Source organism: Panthera tigris, chromosome A2 (genome assembly GCF_018350195.1).
Source record: "Panthera tigris isolate Pti1 chromosome A2, P.tigris_Pti1_mat1.1, whole genome shotgun sequence".
NCBI classification, from domain to species: Eukaryota; Metazoa; Chordata; class Mammalia; order Carnivora; family Felidae; genus Panthera; species Panthera tigris.
Genome location: NC_056661.1, coordinates 138758812 through 138784423, shown reverse-complemented (window position 1 = coordinate 138784423; position 25612 = coordinate 138758812). Strand labels below are relative to the sequence as shown.

General features: G+C 38.2%; 1 protein-coding gene across 8 annotated transcripts in view; it reads left to right on the top strand.

Annotated features, from left to right (window-relative positions):
• CADPS2 (calcium dependent secretion activator 2) overlaps positions 1 to 25612 on the top strand; it is a 539410-nt gene that overhangs the window by 193072 nt on the left and 320726 nt on the right. The gene's annotated exons all lie outside the window — the stretch shown is intronic.

Below are 25612 nucleotides of genomic sequence, written 5' to 3'. Positions count from 1 at the left end.
AACTATGAAAAATTTATGCATTCATAATTGTTTTTCACTGTTATCAAACCGGATGGTTATTTGATAATAGTGGAGGATGACAGTAAAACCAAAATCTGTTTTAAAAGATCTTTCTATTTTTAATGAAACAGTAGCCCACTTGTACAGTTAGATTGATGAGCGTGACTTAATGAAATCCATAATCACATATTTGGTAGATATTTATTGAGTTAGGTGTGGGAGAAACCAAGCTGAGCAAAAGAAAGTATTCTCCATATCTCCATATGTTGAAGTCTAATAGAGCAGATAGACCTCTAAAATGAATTATTACAAATGCATTGGAATTTATACTGGTGTTAGAGGGTCATAAAATTTCTGTGAACCTATCCGTTTATTTTTTTAAATGATAACAGTGTTGTATCTTTTTATGTAAGTAATTCCTTTATAATTAGATAAAAATCCCTCTATTTCTGATAATTTTCTTATTTTGAAGTCTGCTTTGTCTTAAACTAATATGACTACTCCAGCTTTCTTTTGATTAGAGTTAGCCTGGTGTCTTTCTCTGTTTACTGCTAACCAATCTGATTCCTTATGCTTAAAGTGGGGTTTTTTTGTAGACAGCATAAAATTGCCTCTTGGCTTTTTCTCTTTTAATCCAGTCAGACGTTGTCTTTCAATGGATGTGTTTAGACTGTTCATGTTTCAAGTGATATAGTTTGTTTTCCATTCTGTTCCTTTGATCTATAGGTCTATTTTTGTGCCAGTACCATACTGTCTTGATGACTACAATTTTGTAATATAGCATGAAATCCACTTTTTTTCTTTTTCAGGATTGCTTTGGTCATTCGGGGTCTTCTGTGGTCTCGTACAAATTTTAGGCTTGTTCTAGCTCTGTGAAAAATGCTGTTGGTATTTTGATAGGAATTGCATTAAATGTGTAGGTTGCTTTGGGTAGTATAGATAGTTCATGAGCATGGAATGCCCTTCCATTTCTTTGTATCCTCTTCAGTTTCTTTCATAGGTGTTTTAGTTTTCAGGGTACAGGTCTTTGACCTCTTTGGTTAGTTTATTCCTAGGTATCCTGTTGTTGTTAGTACAATTGCAAGGGGACAACGACATTCAGAAGAGTGAAACTGGACCACTTTCTTACATTATGCACAAAAATAAATTCAAAATGGATGAAAGACCTAAATATGAGACAGGAAGCCATAAAATCCTAAAGGAGAACATAGGCAGCATCCTCTTTGATCTCAGCTGCAGCAACTTCTTACTAGACCTGTCCCCGAAGGCGAGGGAAACAAAGGCAAACATGAATTATTGGGACTTCATCAGGATAAAAAGCTTCTGTACAGTGAAGGAAACAATACACCACTAAAAGGCAGTCTACAGAATGGGTGAAGATACTTGCAAACGACACATCTGATAGAGGGTTAGTGTCCAAAATCTATAAAGAACTTATTAAACTGAGGACCCAAAAAAACAACCCAGTTAAGAAATGGACAGAAGACATCCAGATTGCCTAAAGACAGATGAAAAGATGCTCATCATCACTCATCAGGGAAATAGAAATCAAACCCATGATGGAGTACCACCTCACCCCTGTCAGAATGGCTAAAATTAACAGCACAGGAAATAGCAGGTGTTGGCAAGAATGTGGAGAAAGGGGGGGACCATTTTGCATTGTTTGTGAGAATGCAAAGTGGTGCAGCCACTCTGGAGAACAATATGAGGTTTCTTAAAAAGTTAAAAACAGATCTACCCTACGATCCAGCACTGATAGGTATTTACCCAAAGGACACAAAACTACGGATTCGAAGGGGTACATGGCACCCCAGTGTTTATAGTAGCATTATCCGCAATAGCTGAGCTAAACTATGGAGAGAGCCCAAATGTCCATTGACTGATGAACAGATAAAGAAGATGTAGAATTACGCACACATGAACACATGCAATGAAATATTATTCAGCCATCAAAAAGAATGAAATCTTGGGGCACCTGGGTGGCTCAGTTATTTGAGTGTCCAACTTCAGCTTAGGTCATGAACTCAGTTCGTGAGTTCTAGCCCTGCCTTTGGCTCTGCACTGACAGCTCAGAGCCTGGAGCCTGCTTCAGATTCTGTGTCTCCCTCTCTCTGCCCCTCCCCAGCTTGTGTGCGCTCACTTATGTGCTCTCTCTTTCTCTCTTCCCCTCTCCCTCCCCTCTCCCTCCCTCTCCTTACATGCCTCCCTCTCAAAAATTAACAAAATCTTGCCAATTTTCAGTGACGTGGATGGAGCTAGAATGTATTATGCTAAGCGAAATAGGTCAGAGGAAGACAAATACCATATGATTTCACTTAGGTCGAACTTAAAACAGATGAACGTATGGGAGGGGGAAAGAGAAGAGAGGGAAACCACAAGAGACTCTTTAAGGGTAGAGAACAAACTGAGGGTTGATGGAGGGAGGGGGGTGGGGGATGGGCTAGATGGGTGATGGATACTAAGGAGGGCACTTGTGATGAGCAGTGGGTGTTACATGTAAGTGAAGAATCACTGGATTCTACTCCTGAAATCAATATTGAACTGTATATTAGCTAACTAAAATTTCAATAATAAGGAGCTATTATAGGGGCGCCTGGGTGGCTCAGTTGGTTGGGTGTCCAACTTCGGCTCAGGTCATGATCTTGCAGTCCATGAGTTCGAGCCCTGCGTCGGGCTCTGTGCTGACAGCTCAGAGCCTGGAGCCTGTTTCAGATTCTGTGTCTCCCTCTCTCTCTGACCTTCCCCCATTCATGCTCTGTCTCTCTCTGTCTCAAAAATGAATAAACGTTAAAAAAAAAAAAATAAGGAACTATTACAGATGCAAAAAATATCTGGTTTGTTGAAATTCTACAGTCTCAATTTGTAAGTGTCACTTCCTTGAGTTTGTCCTTTGTCCCCTTCCCCACCCATTTTGCCTTCTCTCATTTGAATTGAATGCTTCATGGGATTCCGTTTTATGGGATTTTCTTTTGATGTACTATTTTTTTAAAACTTGTTTAGGGCTTGGTTAGTGGTTGCTGTAGAGTTTACAACCTACATTTCAAAACACTCGGAGGTATACATTCAAATAACATAAGGGCCTCAAGTGTAGTACAGTTGTCCCATGATAAAGAGTTCCCAATTCCTGCTTACTATCCCTTAGGATGTCTGTCATTTATTTTGCTGACCTTTCTGCCCTTCATTTCCTTGATGTTATTATCACCCAGCACATTGTTACTACTATTGCTTTAAATAGCTAACGTTTGGATATTGAGAATAAGAAAATAAGAAAAAGTTTAAAAAAATTATCCATTTTTACCTTCATTCATTCCTTCTCCTGACCCTCTTTCTTCGTGCAGACGCAAGTTTCTGACTGGTGTCTTTTTCCTTATCTTTCTTATCACATTTCTTGTAAGGGAGGACTATTGGTGATGAGTTCCTTCAGTTTTTGTGTGTGTGAGAACGTCTTTTTTTTTTTCCTTCATGTTTAAAGGATAATTTCATTGGATATAGGATTATCAGCTAGTTCTTTTTTCTGTTTCAACATTCTAAAGGTTTCACTTCACAAGTTTCTTGCTTGCATGCTTTCTGATGAGAAGTCTGAAGCTCTTCTGACTTGAGTGTTTTTTTCTTAGTTTCCTACAGTTTGAATATGATATGCCTAAGTATAGGCTTTATGATATTTCTCTTGCTTGGCATTCTCTGAGCTTTCTGGATCTGTGGGTTGGTGTTTGTCATTAAATTTGGAAAATTCTCGGCCATGATTACTTCAGATTTTCCTTCTGTCCCATTCTCCCCTTCTTCTGGAACTCTAGTTCTGTTTGTCACTCCTCTTTGACATTCTTCTCCACAGTTTTTGGATATTCATTTTGTTTGGTTGGGTGTTTAAAATCTTTGAGGTTTTTTTCTCTTTGCATTTGAGATTTGGAAATTTATGTTGACTTTTCTTCAAGTTCAGGGATTCTCTCAAAATCATCAGGTCTACTGATGAGCCCATCAAAGGCTCTGTTCATTTCTGCTAATGTTCTTGATTGCTAGCATTTCCTTCTGAGTCTTTCTTGAGGGTTCTCATCTCGTTGTTTACATTACCTATCTATTCCTGAATGTTTCTAACTTTTTTCCTTTAGAGCCCTTAACATATTAACAATAGTTAAACTTTCTTAAAGTGTAACATCTCTGTCACCCCTAAATCCAGTTGGAATTCTTCCTTTGTCTTTCCAGACTGTGTTTCTTTTTCTTTTTTGGCATGCTTTGTATTTTTTTGTTGAAAGCCAGACCTGTTGTATCAGATAATAAGAACTGAGATATATTTTCCTTTAGTGTGGGGGTTTACGTTAATCTGACTGGAAGTTAGGCTGTGTTTAATGTTCATTGTAACCATAGGTACGAGATTTGACTTTAGGCTTCCCTAAGTATTTCTGTTCAGAAAGAGTCTGTCTTGCATCTCTGTTAGCTGTGGTACTCTGCTGTGACACTGGAGTGATGTTGGGGAGTAGGGACTATTCTACAGTCTGACTGAATCTTGGACTTTTGGTGGGCCTAGGTCTCAGGGCTGTAGCCTTCATAAGTGCTTCTGTCCCTTGTCTAAGAGTATCACTTCCCTCCCCAACATGTGCCTATTCCTTTTCTTGCCTAAAGCATCCCCAGTCTGTTTCCTTGAAGCCGTGTCTCCAGTTCCCTCAGGTGTCCCCCCCCCCCCCCCGCAGAAGACATCAGAAGGCTGCAGAGGGTATCCTTCTTTGTCTCCAGTTGGGATAATTTTTTCCTGTTTTCTTTTGCCAAAGTCCATCCCTCTTTGTTAGGTAGAAGAATCTGGGAGGTTTAACAGTGGCTTTTCTTCCCCTCTTCCTGCCAGGTCCACATGGGGATCTTTCTTAGATCCCTACCATGAGAACTTGGTGGAGTTACTGGAAATAAAGGCCAGTAGATTGTGGGGGTCCCCTCTGACTGCAGCCCCAGGATTTTCTCACTCTCTTCACTCAGCTTTTAGTGATTTGTCCAGATTACTAGCCAAGTAAGTAGTCATACACTTTATGGCCTCCATAGACTTCTGCTTTCTGTGTTGTGCCTCTGGTTTTGATTGTGTCTCTAGGTTTTGGGTTAGTGGTTTGCCCTGCAACCATAGTTCTCTGAGAAGTCCAAAAAAAGTCCTTGATTTTCAGTTTATCCAGCTCTTAATTTTAAGAATGGGAGTGATGACTTCCATTCTCTACACATGTCCGAGGTGAAACTACAATTCTTTTTTTTTGGCTCTGGGGTTTGAAATACTTATTTTTTGATTGACTTGAAAACAAATTACAAATAATATACATAAAGGAAGAGCTTTACTTTGGAGTAACAATCATTTTATGAAATCAACGCAGTTATGAAAATAGAGGGTTAAGAAAACAGGTGAGATTTTTTTTCTTTCTCTAGGGCATATGGATCTTCTATGTTCTTCCATTGTCTTTCAACAGAGGTTTAAAAAGACAAGGTGATAGAAAACACAGATGATAGTCCATCCTTTACTAAGGAAAGGAATAGTCTGAGAAGAGGAATAGTGGAGCAGGGCTCGGGGGAGCGGAGAGAGGACCTGAAGCCAGCTGAGCTCTTGGAACCTGGCTCCAGGTATAGGCCAGTGAAATGTATTCCACTTTTTCTGGCATCTCAGAAAAGGCTTTAAAACTTGCTAACTGTAACTCTTCTGTATTTGTTTACCCTTAGCTGGTCCCTTGTTTTTGCTGGTAGTGGTTCCCTAGGAAATTTCAAAGATGTGTGCTTGTTGCTTCAGGGTCAGAAGCTCAGGATAGAGATCTATTCTGTTAAGATGTGCATGATGGTGACAGCCAGTCTGTCCCTGGGACTTGAGAAAGAACAGGAATGTGAAGGGAACGGTGCCAGAACTGCAGCCTGATGCCAACAGGAGCCTCATGTGGTCTTTCCTCTCCTCTCCAGAGCTATAAGATCAGCCTTTGGAATGGAAAAACAGTTAGCTGTGTTCTGAAGAAGCATAGGTGTTGATGTTACTTTTGATTAGAGCCAAGAACTTACTAATTATCAAACTTAAGGCATAAAAGTAAAACACTAACCTGAAAGATACTGCATTTAAATGATAAAGCTAAGGATAATTGAAAGAAAAATTATTACATGTTAACAAAAAATAGAAAAGAATAAGAACAATCCATGTATTTCATAGATTAGCTATTGTGCTATTAAAGCTATCTGTCAGGGGCTCCTGGATGGTTCAGTTAAGCATCCAACTTCAGCTCAGGTCATGATCTCGTGGTTCGTGAGTTCGAGCCCTGCATTGGGCTCTGTGCTGACAGCTCAGAGCCTGGAGCCTGCTTCGGATTCTGTGTCACCCTCTCTCTCTGCCCCTCCCCCACTTGCTCTCCCTCAAAAATGAATAAATGTTAAAAATGTCACACTTTGGATTCTTTGGTTTGAGAGTCATGTGTATTACACATTTACAGAACCAAATATTAAAAAGAGCTCATTCTAAAATGAGCAACATAACAGTATGAGAATCTGAATTTGTTAGCCATGATTTATTTGAATCAGAGTATTAGAGGTGCAGTAAAGTAACAGGTCTGAAAGACAGTCTGCTGGTGGAAAGTTTAATTTCAGAATAGTTTTAAGGAAATATAGTGAATTTCAGGTAAATATAGTTATACTTTTAGAGAAAACAGTTATTAAAGGTATATATTTTATAATCTCAAGTAAGAATTTTGTCACCTATTTTTTTTTATTAAACAATCTTTTAATGTTTATTTTTGAGAGACAGTATGAGCGGGGAAGGGGCAGAGGAGGGAGACACAGAATCTGAAGCAGGCTCCATCCAGGCTGTGATCTGTCAGCACAGAGCCCAACGTGAGGCTTGAACTCCCCAGTCGCTGTGAGATCGTGTGACCTGAGCTGAAGCCAGACGCTTAACTGACTGAACCACCCAGACACCCCATTTCACGTATTTTTAACGAAAATGTGGTTATTGAAATGGTACTAGTAATCAGCTTCCTTTGAACAGAAGTAGGCTTATTAAAGTTTATTTTAAAATATGACAGGATAATATATTACGTTCAAATCGATAGTCTGCATTATCATGTTTGGGGGTGATGCGGGGGAGGAGAGGTGCGGGCTCTTGTCTCGTGGAGTTGAAGAATGAATCTCACGGACAGTAGAGAGTGAGCAAAGTGATAGAGTTTAGCGAGGGCAAGTATAAAGCTCTCAAGAGTGAGAGGGGTTCTGACCGCACAGCCACCAAGGATTTTTGTCCCTTTTTATTGGGACCTTAACAGAAAGTTTGTGAGACTTGATGTGTGGCACTAGCCCAGGCGGGTCCAGAACACGTTTATCTTCTCCTCTTCTTCCCCAAACTCTGCTGCCACTACTGCTTCTTCAGCCTCCCACTTGCAGCCGCATTCTGCCTCCCTGAAGTCCTGATCTTTCCCTGCCTAATGTTAGCCCTTTCCCTATTCAATGTTAGAAATATATGTAGTGAAAAAGTATGTGCCAAGCACAGTATTGAATGATAGGAACCCAGAGACCAGACCTAGTTATAGCTAGATAAAAAAAAAAAAAAAAAAAAAAAAAAAGACAAAGCCCTGTTGTAAATGCCGCAGTGATGTGGTGAGTTCCTGGCTCTGTGTTCTTGAGATTGAAAAAAATACAGTATTGGAGGAGTGTCATGAAGATACCAGAATAAATTGCTAAAAAAGAATTATGCAAGGAAGGATGAGTAAGTGTAGAGTATCCAAAAAGGCATGGCATTAAGGGGAACTGCAAGTCTTTGTTGCTGCTGGAGTATAAGGAAGAGAGGGGCTGTGGTTTGAGAGGACATTAGCCGAGGTAGGTAGGGGTGTTGCACACTGTGGAGAACAATCCAACCCTAGATGACCAGAGTCGGTGTGGTGGGGTCATAGTACTAAATCAACACTAGTTCTTTTACTTATTTGTATTTTAAGAGAATTAGTAAGGGAGTTTTACAGCTATCCAAATCCTATCTTTTCTGCCTAAGGCAACCTTCATTAATCTTGCATAATCCCATTACATTAACTGAAGAAAGTGATTCATCCATATTATCCGAGGGTCAAAGCAAAGTTGAGTGAAATCTTCCTGTCTCTAAATATTCCTCTGCCCCAGATCTCTTATATTCTGAAGACTGCAAGAACTCTAAGCGATACTACAGAACTGTTGTAAATTTTAAGGGATAAGTGGGAATGCTTCACAAATGGTTAGAAAGTAGCATTCGGGTCTATGATACCTTTTCTCTGGGATTTTAGCTTTGGAGTTGAAGCGCTTGGGTTTAAGAGTTTTAAGGAAATGGGCAAATGTGGGCAGTTGCGAGGTTCTTTGCTCCTCTCATTGTGAGAGTCTTGCCTTGGAAGACCTGCATTCAGAATGTCAACGGCAAATGGAAGAGCGAGGAGTGTGAATACTCCGAGGAAAGTGGTATCTGCCTTGCACCACTACCCTCTTTTCTTCTCCGCTAGTGCTGTGTGATTTGATAAGACTCCTTGTTTAATATAATTTGTCTGCTTTGGCAAAAATAAAAGCACACCCTACAGAGGCAGTTACATTTGATAACAAAAATCATTTTCAAAATGAGAAAATAAAGCTGTAGAAATGACCATTTGCAGGGTGTATCTTTCCAATCCTCAAAATGCTTGAGGAAAATGTTGAAGTAAATGTCATTAAATGGCGGTTATGTTCTAGGATGCCTCAAGAAGCTTAAGACTTTAAAAATGAGTGAATTTTATAGTCTCTGATTTTTCAAATTCTGTAATTATAATTGGAATGGCCATAATATTTATGTACATGTTCACTTTTTAAAATGAAGGTGTCATGATATAAATTAGAGGACTCTGATTTCATTTCAATGAATTTGAATATCTGATTAACATTAAATGAGTTTTCGCTCTAAAAATTAAAAATTTTAATTGTGAATACATTTCTAATATATTAAACCAAATTTTAGGTTTTATCAATAAGTTTTGCTTCATTCAACTATGCATTATTATTATTATTATTATTTTTTTTTTTTTTTTTACCTTTGGCCCATCTGTAAGAGAACTACATAAGAATATGCCTAAATAAGATTTCTCCCAAAAATGTTTTACTTTGCTTTTTCCCAAATCTCACTAGATAACAAATATAGGCTACCTTCAGACATTCCTCGCATTTATTTTAGGGTTTTCTTTACCCAGATCTAGCCTATACAAATTAAGATATTAACTTTTCCATTTTTTAAATAAGAGAATACAAATCTTCAGAGATCAGGCATCTTTGTAGTAGTAATAGTTGAGCCAGGGTGGAGGTGTATTTTTGCTAATATATTTCAAGACCTGTTCTCAACTCTTCATAAAAAAGGATCATATGCATATACTGTTTCAAGTATAATAAGCAATTGTATCTTTTTCATGATTGTTCATGAAAATATTCTATGGAAATTAAAATGAGGTATCTACAAATGTCAGGGAGAATGCAAAAATGACAGAATTTGATTTTTTCAAGGTATCTGCATATGGTCAGGGGACAGATCTATAAAGAAAACGTAATGGTATAGTTAAAAAGTGTGATCCTGAGGCTATGTATACTGCACAACGTGGGCATGTGTGTGACTGTATTTTAATTTGACATGGGTTAATTGGTACAGCTTTCTCTAGTTCTCCATCCTGGCTGCACATTAGAATGATCTAAGGAGCTTTAAAAACCACTCGATGCCTCGGCCCCACCTCAGACTAAGTGAAACCACAGAAATGGGGCCCGCTGTCTGGTTTTAAAAAGCCTTCTACATTACGCTGATGAAGATGCCCAGTATGGTTGGGGACCCCTGGCCTGACTGCCCATCGAGGACTTAATGCCATGGTGAGCTCAAACCATAGAAACAGTTTGAGAACTGTCTGAGAACAGTCTACCATTGTGCTCAGGGAGAGGAGCGTTTGGGCAGTGTGGAAAACCTATTTTCCTTTGTAGCTTTAATGAAGGTTCTAAGAAGGCACAAATTCCTGAATTTTAGAAGATGGGTAGAAATTTGACCAACAGGTAGGTGGAAAATAATATTTACAAAGGCATAAGGAGAGTGAAAAGGCTTGGAATTTGTTAGGAAGGTATGTTGTGTGTATTGCTGGAGTAGAAGACATGAGGCTAAAAAGGACTTGGATATTAAGGGTCTTTAACTGCTAGCTGGAAGACCTTAGAATTTATTATGGGCTGGTAACAGAGCTAGGCTGGAAGAAAAGAAATGACAGGAGCAAGTTGGGATTCTGCAAAGCTTTTTCTCCGTGGCCTAAAAAATAGATTGCCAGTGGTCAATATCGTGCATCACCCAACCTGTGGGCATGATGCAGCATTATTAAAACAGAAGTGGGTAGGGGCTCCTGGGTGGCTCAGTCTGTTGAGTGTCCGACTTCGGCTCGGGTCATGATCTCACAGTTGGTGAGTTCGAGCCCCGCGTCAGGCTCTGTGCTGACAGCCTGGAGCCTGCTTCGGACTCTCTCTCTCTCTCTCTCTCTCTCTCTGCTCCTCCCCTGCTCACACGCTCTCTCTCTCTCTCTCTCTCTCTCAAAAATAAAAAAATATTAAAAAAAAATTCAAAAAACAGTAGTGGGTCAGGGACCTACGTGTTAATCCTTCAAGTAATCTCCATGCTCTGCTCCTTGCCCTGCTGTGGTCCTGTTTTATCTCTCTGTTGCTTGTGAAGTTCCTAGACTACTGGCTTTGACCTAGGAGTCTATTGTCGCATCCTCTTAGATCCATCCCCTATATTGTGCTTCACAGTCCTGCTGGGCTCCTCACATACTTGGGAACTTGGCCTTGAGTCAGAACACTGGAACACCTGTTTGCAAGGAAAGGGACAAAGAAGTCTGGGAATGCAGGCAGAAGCTAGGAGTCAACTTGGGTCTATAACACAAGACATACCATTTTCTAGAACTTTGATTAAGACTGCCTATTCCTCTCCCTTTCTTTTTGTAGGAAAGATCCTATGCTTTAATGGCTATCTTCCCATCTGTAACGTTTACCTGATTCAATGTTTATGTTAACCATGGTCTGATGAGGCATCTTTGATTAGGGTTTTCTTTCATCATAGTACCTACTCTAGTCCAGCACTGTTCTAGGCTTTCAATATATGCTGTTCCCTCTTCTCAAGGAGCAACATCTTGGGGAGGGAAAAGTGTGGGGGAGAAATCAGAGGAGTTCTGTTTTATACATGCTGAAAACAAAATACTAAATGTCCACATGGAAAAGGCAGGTGGTAGATGGATGTGCAAATCTGAAATGCCAGTGAGTGGTCTGGTTGGAGATACAGACTTGGGAATCATTTAGATAAAGTTAATATTTGAAGCCAGAGGCCACTATGAGATCATTTTAGGACAGTCTGGAGCTCAAGAAGTAAAAGGGCCCAGAAAAGAATCCTGTGGACACCAGGATTCAGAGGCTGCGCAAAAGGCGAATAGCCAGGGAAGTAGGAGGGAAACCATAGCATGTGGTATCAGGGAAGCCGAGAGAATACCCATCAGAGAAGGAGAGTGTTTATGCCACAAGCTTCTCAGAGGTCAGGTAAGAGGAAAATGAAGTGACCCTTGTATTTGTCATGGTAGAAGGCACTCTTGACTGTCTTGGAGTGGATTAAGAGAGGAACCAAGAAGGCAAGAAAATGGAATTAACAGTAAATTCTTTAGGGGATTAGGCAGTAACATAAAACATTTATACATTCAAGAAATCCCTTCTATATAGTACATTGAATTGTTTTATTAAATTTGCTGGCAACTTACTGTGTGCCAAGCTCATAGCACCAGACTTTCTTCTTGTTTATTATTTTTGGATTTATAGAAATGTGTGGCCCAGAGAATTTAACACCTGTTCCTTTTGGTAGATGGTTAGAGCAACTTTTTGGTTTTTATAATGCACTTAAAAAAAATTCGAAAGGCTGAGGGAAAGGGATTGATACATACTCACAAAAGAGTACCTGCTGATATTTAATGCTTTTTAGCTGATTATCAAGGTCATAATAGCCTAAATCCTCTTTGCTTTAGACTATAAAAAATTTCCATTTACACTAATCACATTAGAGCAGGGCCAACTGATCATTATCTTAGTAAGATTTTGCTTGTGTAATGGGTGGCAGTGATTGATTCTGGCTATTTATTACAAACTTCTAGAAAGGCCTCTGTTATTGTTAAATGTTGAAAATGATGTTCTTTTCTGTTTATGAGTGTTTTCTTGATTCTGATGTGAAGGTCTCCAGATTAACAAGGCTTACATCTCAGTCTGTGAATCCTCATCAGAGGTTTGTGAACTCATTTTGTACATGGTAGGATACTAAGAGCAATAGTGTTTGAAAATTAGAAATAGGCTCGCTACCCTATTTTTGAGAAATGAGATGCTACTGTTTTTGTTGCACTGAGTTAGATCCACTGAAAAAGACTGCAGTGATAAAAACACCACCACCACTCACTGTGTTTTGCTTATTTTGAGTATTAGTGCCTTTTTACCCTTTTTACGTAGGTCAGCTCCTCCCTCTCCATTCTGTCTCACTATAGCCCAGGGCAAACTGATGAATCTGAGACTCCTGAGACACAACAGGTTCAAAATGCCATTTGTTCGCATCCCAAACACGATTCTTCTTTTATTTGTGTCAGCCTTCTGACTCATAACCATCGGTCCTTCTATGTCTTCCCAGCCCAATTACCTGCACTGCTGCTTTCTCCATAATGCTGTATCATCTCTCTTATTTGTTTTTTATTATGAAATTTATTGTCAAATTGGTTTCCATACAACACCCAGTGCTCATCCCAACAGGTGCCCTCCTCAATACCCATCACCCACACACCCCACCCTCCCACCCCCCATAAACCCTCAGTTCTCAGTTTTTAGGAGTCTCTTATGTTTTGGCTCCCTCCCTCTCTAACCATATTTTTTTCCCTTCCCCTCCCCCATGGGCTTCTGTTAAGTTTCTCAGGATCCACATAAGAGTGAACACATATGGAATCTGTCCTTCTCTGTATGACTTATTTCACTTAGCATAACACTCTCCAGTTCCATCCACGTTGCTACAAAAGGCCATATTTCATTCTTTCTCATTGCCAAGTAGTATTCCATTGTGTGTATAAACCACAATTTCTTTATCCATTCATCAGTTGATGGACAGTTAGGCTCTTTCCATAATTTGGCTATTGTTGAGAGTGCTGCTATAAACATTGGGGTACAAGTGCCCCTATGCATCGGTACTCCTGTATCCCTTGGGTAAATTCCTAGCAGTGCTACTGCTGGGTCATAGGGTAGGTCTATTTTTAATTTTTTGAGGAACCTCCACACTGTTTTCCAGAGTGGCTGCACCAATTTGCATTCCCACCAACAGTGCAAGAGGGTTCCCATTTCTCCATATCATCTCCAGCATCTATAGTCTCCTGATTTGTTCATTTTGGCCACTCTGGCTGGCGTGAGGTGATATCTGAGTGTGGTTTTGATTTGTAGTTCCCTGATGAGCGATGTTAAGCATCTTTTCATGTGCCTGTTGGCCATCCGGATGCCTTCTTTAGAGAAGTGTCTCTTCATGTTTGCTGCCCATTTCTTCACTGGGTTATTTGTTTTTCGGGTGTGGAGTTTGGTGAGCTCTTTATAGATTTTGGATACTAGCCCTTTGATATGTCATTTGCAAATATCTTTTCCCATTCCATTGGTTGCCTTTTAGTTTTATTGATTGTTTCCTTTGCTGTGCAGAAGATTTTTATCTTCATGAGGTCCCAATAGTTCATTTTTGCTTTTACTTCCCTTGCCTTTGGGGATGTGTCAAGTAAGAAATTGCTGCCCCTGAGGTCAGAGAGGTTTTTTCCTGCTTTCTCCTCTAGGGTTTTGATGGTTTCCTGTCTCACATTCAGGTCCTTTATCCATTTTGAGTTTGTTTTTGTGAATGGTGTAAGAAAGTGGTCTAGTTTCATCCTTCTGCATGTTGCTGTCCAGTTCTCCCAGCACCATTTGTTAAAGAGTCCTCTCTCTTATTTCCATAGTCATTGCCCTAGCTCCAGACTTCACTTATGAGCACAGCCTATGGAGCACGGCGGTAATTTAACTGCTTCCCCCTCCCAACCTTAATGTATTTTTGTTGCCAGATTAGTATTATTGGAGCACCATCCCATTCTCATCATAACCCAACTATGAATAGGAAAGAAAAAAAAAATGGCTCCTCTCTGTCAACAGAATGAAGCTAACACCACCTCAGTGTTCAATCTGGCTCCCACGTGCCTTGCTTATGTTATTTCCCATGTAGCAAATCTTTACACACCTTGTGTTCCATGTAAATTGAATAGCTCCCTGTATTTTCTTAGATTTTAATTTTGTCTCTTAATATTCTCTTCACTTCAAATTCCATATTAATTCTTCAAGACGCAAGAGAAGGTCCACTTGCATGAAGATTTCCCTGCTCCTGTCCCCATTTTTCTTAAATACTGGGAGAGGACCCCAAAAAATGAGAAATTTACAATTCCTTATCATTACCCAAAAGCCTACCATATTCTACTTTGCATTATATTTATATATGCCTCTTCTACTTCATTGAACATGGGATATTGAATCTTTGTATCATTAATTTCACAATATTTAATGTGCTTCCTATTGTGGGTACTCCTGGATAGAGCGAATGACAGAAAGAATGGAAATTGAGTGTGAGGTAGTTAAGTTGAACCCTGCACTCAAACTGCCCTGCCCCTTATTAACTATGTGACCTTGACCCTGGATAATTGCTTAAAGCAGTCTGTGCTTCAGATTTTTCATCACTAAAATGGGATAAAGTTATCACCTATCCCATAGGGTTGCTTTGAGGCTTAAATGCCATCATGTTTATAAAAACATAGAAGAGTTTCTTATATGTCATAAGTGCTGTATAAATTTAGTTCTTATTAATCTTGATGAAGCTGGAGTTCTAATGTACTGGGACAAAGTTTTCTAATATCCTTGATTAGTGTCTGTTACTTAATATTAAACTCTCTCAATTTCAGCATTATTATTAATGTGAATGTACACTCAACTATTGAAGTGAATATAGTTAGTAGTTGCTTGAAAGTATTAGCATGTTACTTTTGTCTGGAAGATAAAATGTTAATATAAATGAAATACTGAAGATTCTATGATATTTCAAAGTTTGCCACCTACCATTTTAGAGAATATGCATGCATTGTCTTCAGGCTATTGAAATCTCATGGTTTTTAGATTTGAGGTTAAATTCTTACGTTCTTGCTTTTGAACATTTTGATCCATTATTTAATACAGTTCAGTTCACATGGGGTAATCTTATATGTAATTAACTCATTCATCTTTCCCCTACTTCTTTAGCATTCAAATGAAAGTGTGGTTTGGGAAATGATCTTTCTTAGTTTTATTGAAAAATAATTGACCTATATCTTTGTATAAGTTTAATGGTTTGGTTCACGTATATTGTGAAATGATTACCATACAGGTTTAACCAAGTTCTGTCTTCTTCTATAGATACAATAAAAAGAAAACAGAACTTTTTTTTCCCTTGTGATGATAACTCTTAGCTTTTCCTATATATCCTGCAGCAGTCCTAGCTATATTCCTCATGCTGTACAGTATATCCTTAGTGCTTATTTATGTTATAACTGGAAGTTTGGGCTTTTTGACCACCTTCCTCCAGTTTCCTTCCCTCCCAACCCCCTCTGCCTTTGGTGACCACAGTTCTGATCTCTAGTTTTGTTTTTTCAATTAGAAAAAAAATTTTTTTAGATTGCACACAAGCAATCCTACGGTATTTACTTTTCTATGACTTACTCTACTTAGCATAATGCCTTCAGGTTCCATACATGTTATTGCAAATGGTAGGATTTCTTCTCCTTTATGGGTGAATAATATTCCATTGTATATATACACTACAACTTCTTGATCCATTCATCCATCGATGGGCATTTAGGTTGTTTCCATGTCTTGGCTATTGTAAATAATGCTGCTACGAACATGGTGCAGATATCTTTTCAAGCTTGTGTTTTCATTTCCTTTGGATATATTCCCAGAAGTGGAATTGCTGGACCATATGGTTGTTGTATTTTTAATTTTGTGAGAATCCTCCATACTGTTTTCCATAGTGACGGCACCAAATTATAGTCCCACCAACAGTGCACACAGGTTCCCTCTTCTCCACATCCACGCCAGCATTTGTTATCTCTTGTCATTTTGATGATGGCTATTCTAACAGGCATAAGGTGACATTTTTGTGGTTTTCATTTGCATTTCCCTAGTGACTTATCAAGTTAGGCGTATTTTCATGTACCTGTTGGTCTTTCATATATCTTCTTTGGAGAAATATCTATTCAGGTCCTTTGCTCATTTTTTAAATTGTGGTGTTTTGTTTTTGTTTTGATTTGTATGAATTCTTTATGTGTTTTGGATACTAACTTCTTTTAAGATGTATGGTTTGAAAATATTTTTTCATTCCATGGGTTTTCTTTTCACTGTTGGTTTCTTTTGCTGAGCAGAAACTTTTTAGCGTCCTATAGTTAATACTTGTTTATATTTGATTTTGTTGCATTTGCTTTCAGTATTGTATATAAAGGCAAATAAATCATTACCAAGACCCCAGTCAAGGAGCTTTATTCCTTTGTTCTAGGATTTTCACGGTTTCAGGTTTTATATTTAAGCCTTTAATCCATTTGAGTTAAATATTGTGAGGGGTGGAAGATATGGGTCCAGTTTCATTCTCTTACATATGAATATCTAATTATCCCAGCATGATTTATTAAGGAGATTGTCTTTTCTCCATTGAGCATTCTTGGCTCCTTTGTCAAATATTAGTTGATTATACATTGTTGGGTTTATTTCTGGGCTCTGGACCTGTTCTATTCATCTTTGTGTGTTTTCATGTCCGTGCCGTACTGTTTTTGAGGACTATAACTTTATAGTATAGGTTGAAATTAGGAAGTGTGATGCCTCCTGCTTTTGTTCTTTCTCAGGATTTCTTTGGCTTTTCAGGATTTTTTGTGGTTCCATGTAAATTTTAGGCATATTTTTTCTACTTCTGCAAAAAAGAAATGCCATTGGAATCTTTATAGGGTCTTCCAGGCTATGAACATGGGAAACCTTTCCATTTATATGTGTTTTCTTTGATTTCCTCAATTTTATTTACCAATGTCTTGTAGTTTTCAGAGTAGAGATCTTTGACCTCCTTAGTAAAATTTATGCTTAAGTATTTTGTTTTTGATGCTATTGTAAATGGCATTTTAACATTTCTTTTTGAGAAAATTCATTGTTACTGTATAGAAACACTACTGGTTTTTCTATGTTAATTTTGTATCCTATTACTACTAAAGTCATTGATTAGATCTAACAGGTTTTTGGTTGAGTCTTTAGGATTTTCTGTATATAAAACCTTATTCTCTACAAGTAAAGACCATTTTACTTCTTTGCAGTTCTGATACCTTTTATTTCTTTTTTGTTGTCAAGGTTGTTCTAGCTATGTCTTCTAGTATTATCTTCAATAGTAGTACTGAGGGTAGGTGCCCCTGTGTTACTCCTCATCTTAGAGGAAAAGCTTTTAATATTTCATCATTGAGTATGGTGTTAGCTGTGGGCTTATTATGTTGAAATAAGTATGTTCTTTCTTCCTTCTGGGAAATGCATTTTTAAGACTCTTAGAACTGTTCTACAAGGACCCATGGCAGAACTGCTATTTCTGAGTCAGGTTTTTTTATACATAATCTATACGATAGATACAAGGGAATTCTTTCAATGCTTTGCCTCTAGCACATGTGATATTACCTGAATCATACATAACATCATATATGCAAGTGTCTCTTTTGAGAGTATGGGACTAACTTCATTTTCTTATTATGTTCTTTTTGTTGTATGACTTTACAAAGAGAGTTTACCATGTTGTTGGCTGATTCCCAGTGACCAAGAAAAAGGGAGAAAAGAGGTTTTGGTTTTTTCAGGGGGATTGACTCACAGAAGATGGATCAGCTTGGAGGGAATGTCTTGGACATTCTTTGTATTTGAATTAAAATTTACACTAGTTCTTTGAATTCCCCTATTCGAGATGGAGTTGTTTTACCCCTCTGGGTAGGCTGGGCTGACAAGAGGCATACATTGCAGGCTGAGGTGTAGTGGTCATAAATATCTGAAGTTCAACAATAATAGGAAACTATGAAAGATATGTCATGAGATAGTACCTGCTTTATTATTAAATGATTGGTAAGGTAATCTCAGATTTTAAGATTGATCAGGACAGTGAAGGTAGGTAAGAGAAATGTCGCTGGCAGAAGAAAGAAACACAAGCAAAATGTATGACTGGGAAAATGTAACATGTTCAGTAAACACTAAACAAACTGACTTGTATAGATAATGGAATTATCCAAGAGCTTAAAAATATAGATTGGTACAAAATTTGGGAGGACCTTAACACTAAGCTGAGGTGTTTGGGTATCATTCTCTCTATTCATAATTGATTTATTTAGTCCTTTCTCTCCTTTCCTCATCTCTCTTCCTCCCTCTGAGATTGTAGTGTGATCAAGGGTAGTGGGAATTCTATGTAGAAATAGGAAGCTATGTTGAAGAGTGGATGATAAAGAACAGATTGTGTATTTGAAATTTTACTTATTTTTTTAATTTACATCCGAGTTAGCATATAATGCAGTAATGATTTTAGGAGTAAGTTCCATTGATTCATCCCATATGTATAACACCCAGTGTTCATCCCAACAAGTGTCTTCCTTAATGCCCCTTACCCATTTAGCCCATCTCCCCATCCACAACCCCTCCAGCAACCCTCAGTTCTCTGTATTTAAGAGTCTCTTATGTTTTGTCTCCTTCCTTGTTTTTATATTCATTTTGCTTCCATTCCCTTATGTTCATCTGTTTTGTATCTTAAAATCCACATAATGAGTGAAGTCATATGATATTTGTCTTTCTCTGACTAATTTTGTTTAGCATAATACACTCTAGTTCCATCCATTTGTTGGAAATGGCAAGATTTCATTCTTTTTGATTGGCGAGTAATTCTGCATTGTATACATATACGACATGTTCTTTATTCATCTGTTGATGAACTTTTGGGCTCTTTCCATACTTTGGCTGTTGTTGATAGCACAGCTGTAAACATTGGGGTGCATGTGCCCTTTCGAAGCAGCACAAGAACAGGTTCAGTTTTAGTTTGAGGACTTTGTGGGTGCCTAAAAGGAAAGGCCTTGCCTTCAGCTGGAGAGCTGAAACTCAGGGGAAAGGCCAGTGGTATGTACTGACTAATGATACTGTTTTGAGAAGTAACTGGAGATACTCTGATATCTAGAATAGCCAAGAACCTGTGTGTGTGTGTGTGTGTGTGTGTGTGTGTGTGTGTGTGTGTGTGTGTGTGTGTGGGCATGAGGAGGTGGGGAGGCAGCACAGAAAACAGAAGTAGTAGGTAGAGTTAGGCGCTATCTTTACGATAAATCTGTGGTTCAAGTAATAGTAAAAATTAACACGATTTATAGATGAAGTAAATTAACACCTAAAGCTTTTTGATGAGTGGTTTTAGGTCCTGTTGCAAAATCCATGTATATTTGATAGTGTCAAATAAACACTGGGCTACTAGAAAATTACGTGATAAAGTGTTGAAGTGTTCTTTTGGAATCCGTGTTAGGTTTGTACTGCTTACTTCTCATGATGTGTTATCTATAAATCACTGGATTTATAGATAATATAAATACAGCGGACCAGCATATGGATTAATCTTAGGGAAAACACGAAGTTTATATAACAAATCCTAGTCTCCTTGCATTTTTCATACTAAAGGATAAAGATGAATATTGCAAGAAAATAACAATATAATTTGAAAAGAGGTATGCCATAATTGGAGTATGGAGTTGGAGAGAATACTAATTTCTTCAGTGGGAGAAAGGACATAATTGAGTAAGGTTGGCACACACAAAGGCATCATTATGGGAAAACAGCTATTCCCCTTTTTAGTGATTGACAGTGTTAATACAGTTATCCTGGTTCTAGAAAATAGATTGATAGGAGAGGGTAATGATGCTAAACAGCGCTGTGAAAAGTGCTTTTTATAAATGATCTTTTTTTTTTAAAGATGAGCAAATTTAATGAACTCAAATATTTGATATTTATAGTTTTTTTTTTTAATTTTTTTTTTAACATTTATTTTTGAGACAGAGAGAGACAGAGCATGAATGGGGGAGGGCCAGAGAGAGGGAGACACAGAATCTGAAACAGGCTCTGGGCTCTGAGCTGTCAGCACAGAGCCCGACGCGGGGCTCGAACTCACGGACCGCGAGATCATGACCTGAGCCGAAGTCGGCCGCCCAACTGACTGAGTGAGCCACCCAGGCGTCCCGATATTTATAGTTTTTAAAGCATTGAAAGAATATCACAAGTTGTAAAATGAAGGTGTTAGGTGGAACCTGGTAAAGTTATTTTATTGCTGTTCATTACAGTTTGTGAAAATTTTAGACTTGGACACCACATAGGCTTTGGGTCCTCCTGAGGCCTTTCTGCAAAGGGAGATTTGCTGATCCCTGAGATCTCTTTTCAGAACTGTTTCCAAGGACATGAGGGGAATGTGGCAAAGACAGCCTAGGGTTAGAGATTTGTAAGTCAAGACCAAAATAGACTGCTGCATCAGGTCAGCATTTTCTCCTCCACCTTTTACTATTTCCATCTTCACGAATCCATCCTGTTACTAATCAACCAGGAAACACATCTCTCTCGTTACTGAATTCTTACAGCACCTGATCAGTAACTTTCTTGTGGCAATTATATTCTGTTCTGTGTATTATTTTTACTGTTTTCGACATAAAGTGTGAACTTCTGGAAGACCCTTACTTTTGTAGGTACTGATGACCTTTCGTAGTGGTTGCTATATGGTTGGTGTAGGAAAGGGTAAATAGAGTTGGTAAAGTAACTGTGGACCATTGCCAACACTATTGAGAGTCTGTGTCTTAGCATCCCTTTAAAAAGATTTAACAAATCTCTGTAAGGGTAAGGTTGATGATGTGTAGGTCTGAGGTGACCATTTCCCATGGTTTATTTTTTAAAAGCCATATAGCCTCTTCTAGGATATAGAAGCTTCAAGAAAGATGATGTCCTTACAGCATTGGTCTTTACTTTGTTTGAGTTAGGGAGTTGCCACCCCTTTGAGTAAGGTATGAAAGTCAAGACATTCCCCGAGGGGGAAAAAATGCATAACTCTACAAAATTTTGCTCACAACTTGAGTAATTCAGACCCCCAAAGGTCCAGGTTAAGAATTCCCTAGCCTAGAAAATTTTAATTATGGAAATTATAATTCCTGTGTAAAAACAAGAGGAAAATAAAAATTCACTTTCTGTATTAAATATTTGTTAAGCTAGTGAAATATTTTCATCGTTGGAGTGGTCACTGATTTTTGAATATGGTAATTGATTTTGAAATGGTATTGAAATTGATAATTTTCAATTAATCATGGAAAATGCTTTGTATAGTGGATAGTAGAGGCATTGCAGGGAATAAGGCTACATTTGGGCACCTGTTATGGTCAGGGTTGATTGACCCTTTTTAAAAGACCTGAAAAATCTTCTGTGCCAGAGGATTCTGAATGTGGAAACAGTAATTTCTGTGTAATGAATAGGAGGGAAATAAAAGTACATTTCCTGTACTAAATATTTGCCATTCCAGAAACATCTCTTGATAATTGAAATTGATAATTTTCAATTAATAATTGAAAATGCTCTGTGTAGTGGATACTAGGGGCATTACAGAGAATAAAGATACATTTGGGCATCTGTTATGGTCAGGGTTGAATAACTCCCTTTAAAAGACTGGGAAAATATTCTGTGCCAGGAAAGGACACCTGTGAGTTAAGTCATCTATTGTCAAAAAGTGTTGAAATCAAGAATTTAAAAGAAAATGAAGTTTAAAAATGAAGTTGCCCTTGTGGAATGAAACTTATGTCTAGTCCCTACCATGAATTCCAGAGTCTGCATATCCCCATTTTATCTCAAACCCCAAATCAGGCATTAGAGACAGATGTGTTTCCCAGCATTTAATTTTTTTCTTTTATTATTTTAACGTTTCTTGGTTTTGAGAGAGAGCAAGAATCCCTAGCAAGCTCTGTGCTTTCAGGACACAGCCCAATGTGAGGCTCAATCTCAAGAACCGTGAGTTCATGACCTGAGCCATAATCAAGAGTTGGATGCTCAACCAACTGAGCCACCCAGGTACTCTGGTGTTCCCAAGCATTTTATTTTATTTTAATTTTTCTTAATGTTTATTTTTGGGAGAGCGCATGCACACGCACACAGCGGGGAAGGGGCAAAGAGAGGGAGACGTGGAATCTGAAGCAGGCTCCAGACTGTGAGCTGTCAGCAAAGAGCCCAGTGCAGGGCTTGAACCCAAGAACTGTGAGATCATGACCTGAGCTGAAGTTGGACGCTTAACCTACTGAGCCACCCAGGTGCCCCTGTTACCCAGCATTTTAAAATCTGATGTCCCACATCTGTAAACCACCTAACCAGGCTTCTCCTTTTTTTCTATTTTTATTTTTATTTTTATTTTTTGAGAAGGGGGTGGAGGGAGTGGTATAAAAACCCATGTTCTCTTGAGGGTTCAGAAAAGGAGAAGAATTATGTTCGCCATAACCATAGGTACAAGTGTTCTGATGAGAGGAGATGTACTTGAAGTGGCTAAGGAAACACTCCACTCCCCAGAAAAATGGTCCTGGCCAAGAACTCTTGAGTACCTCAATTCTGGTCTGCCTCAACAATGTGATCTAGGTTTCACCCTGCATGACTCAAGGTTGGATTGGATGTGGGCCATGAGACAAAGGGGAAGGTTAAAGATGACACGTAGGCTTTGGGCTTGAGCATTTGTATGACATGGCATTATTCATCAAAGGAGTGATTGGGACAGGCTACTAGAAATCAAGATTGCATTTTGGGCTTACTAAGTGCAATGAGCCTTCTCTTCACGCAAACAGAAATGGTAAATAGGCAGCTGGAAATGTAAGTCTGAAACTCTAATGAAGGATTGGAGCTAGAAATACATGCTTGGGAGTTGCCAATGAGTAGATGCTATGTAGGGCCATATGCTTTGAGGAAAGAACTCAGGTGGTGAACTTGAAGATTAAGAGGTCTGAGACCCCCCCCACCCCCCTGCCATCTACTGTTGACAAATGTTAACCTCATAAGAGGCCATGCCCAGTTTCATAATGGAAAGTAAAAGAAAACCCATTTGCCTTTTTAGAATTTATTTTTAGACATTGTGAAAAGAGGTGCATTATTATTAAAACCAACTGCAGGTTCCCTGGAGGGAAATGGGTCTGGTTATAAAAGGGCAATTTATGATGTTAAAACTCTTCAGTGTTTTGACTGGCAGTGGTGAACCTGTGAATCTAGATAAATAATTGGTTAAGACAAATGAATAAGCATAAAACTGAGAAACTCTGGATAAGATGGATGATTATATCAAAGTCAATATCCTGGTTGTGCTAGAATAGTTTTGTATGATGGTGCCATTGGGGGAAACTGGGCAGTGGGTGTATCTATTTCTTATAACTGCATGTGAAACTAATTTCAATTAAGTCAACTTTTAAGAAAATATTTATAAAAATTACATAAGCTTTCAATTAATTTGAAAACAAAGGTAATACTCAGAAGAAAACAAAACACATGGGACATTAACATTCTTACATGTAAAAATAAAAAAAGCTAACCAACTGATCTACTTCCTTCAATTGTATTTAGTATTACATGACACAAAGATAAGAATTTATTGGTTGTTTTTATTAGCTTTTCCTCTCTTTTGTTAACATGTTTGGAATTATGCTGTTCTGTTTTCACCAAATGACACCAATAGTCACAAAAATTAGTGTTCGGTCTCTGAAAATTTATTAAGGAAGAGAAAGCTATTCAAAGGTCGTTTGGTACAGCAGTGCTCTGCTTTTGTCTGCCTACGTTGTTTCAGAAAAAGCACTTAAGGTATTAATATTTTTTAGAAGTAGCAGAAAACTGGCTCTTGCAGTGATCATTCTTGCAAAACCCAGAAGTAAATCAAATAATCCCACTTAAAATTAGGGGCTGTTAATAAGAAGATAAGAATATTTGAAGATGTTAAATAGTGTTTTGTGATTGAGTTTGAAGGAGAACTATGACCTTTTATTTTAAGATGTTAAATACTGTGTCTTAGTGGAACTAGAACTCTTTACATGCAGGTAATCATTTCATTTCAGTTTTCTGTGGAAACATACTTATTAGCATTTAAGCAAAAATCGGAACATTTTCCGTGTTAAGTTTAACGTATTTGAAGTATTATAGTTACAAGTTCTTACACATAATTTTTGCTTTTAGGACCTTGATTTCCATTACCTAGAACAGACATACCACGTATTCTTTAACAGTTTTGTTAGTTTTTAATGTAGATTATTTTGACTTTGGACACAGTGAAGAGAAACTGTTTGACTTTGCCTCCTATTAATTGTATTTGTTTTGAGATGGCATGGAAAATTGTCTACCAACAATTTAGTTTAAGAAAATCTTGGCTATTTTTAAACTTGTCTTTTAAAAGAATTTGATTTTTTAAATGAGCTTGGAAACATATTTTTCGGAAAGTAACCCCAGATCTCTCTTTCTAATGAACAAATAATAGACTTCCTATGTCCCTCTAACCTGTTGTTAGTGCTGGAAACAGAGTGATCTTTCCAAAATCCTGTTTAAAACCTCTCAGTGAATTCTCATTGCTGTAGGAACCAACTCCAGACTCCCTAATGTGGCTGTGAAGAGTAGTTTATGAAGTAGATCGTCTCTCTCCAGCCCCATTTTCTATGTATCTTTCCCTGCCTGCCCCCCCATCCCATTACCAAGATTATTAATCTCACCTCCAAACTTTCGATGCCCTCTTAGTGAAACAACTTCCCCTTTTCTTGACTCTTTATATTTGTCCTGACACCACCATCCTGTTGACCTGCATTGCCCCCACTCCTCTTTTTCAGGCATTATTTTTTTCTTTTTTAAGGCCGTGTTAAAGCATGTAATCTGGTCCATTTGTAGTTCTTCAGCAAATGGAATACATCTCTATTTTCCTAGGCATTTAATGTGGTACTCAGTACTAATGCAGTCTTTAGGTGGGCCTTTACTATAATACAGTTGTATTGTGTGGTCCTGTTTTCTTAATGATGGAAGTAGGAAAGGGGAAGGAATTAAAGTTAAGAGAAACATCTGTAGCCCACCCAGTGCATCCCACACTGCGCATGGCTCCTAGGACCTCCGCAGTTTAGCAGTTTTTATAATGAACTAATAAAAGAAATTGATTATGCATAATTCAGGAGAAGGGAATCATGAGGAAAAGTTAAAAGAAAATCTGTAAGAAAAGGATTATTTCACTGGATAAGTGAAAGTAATTTTCTGTGTAAATATCTTTAAAAAACGATGACCACGTGCTTTTCTTGCTTTCAATCAAATTTAGTACAAGAGAATGGAATTCTAATGTGGTGCCAGTCTGTAAAGAGTAGAAGGGTTTCCTGGCAGTATAAGTCTGTTGAAAACTAGAATGAGGAGAATATGAAAACTTAAAGGGTAGGAAGTTCTATCAATCAAATGCTACTTTTATAGTTTAGCACTAATGCACAAACTTGTTATAAAACTGATGAAGAAGTAAAACATTACTCAGTATCTCACCATCCAGAAATGC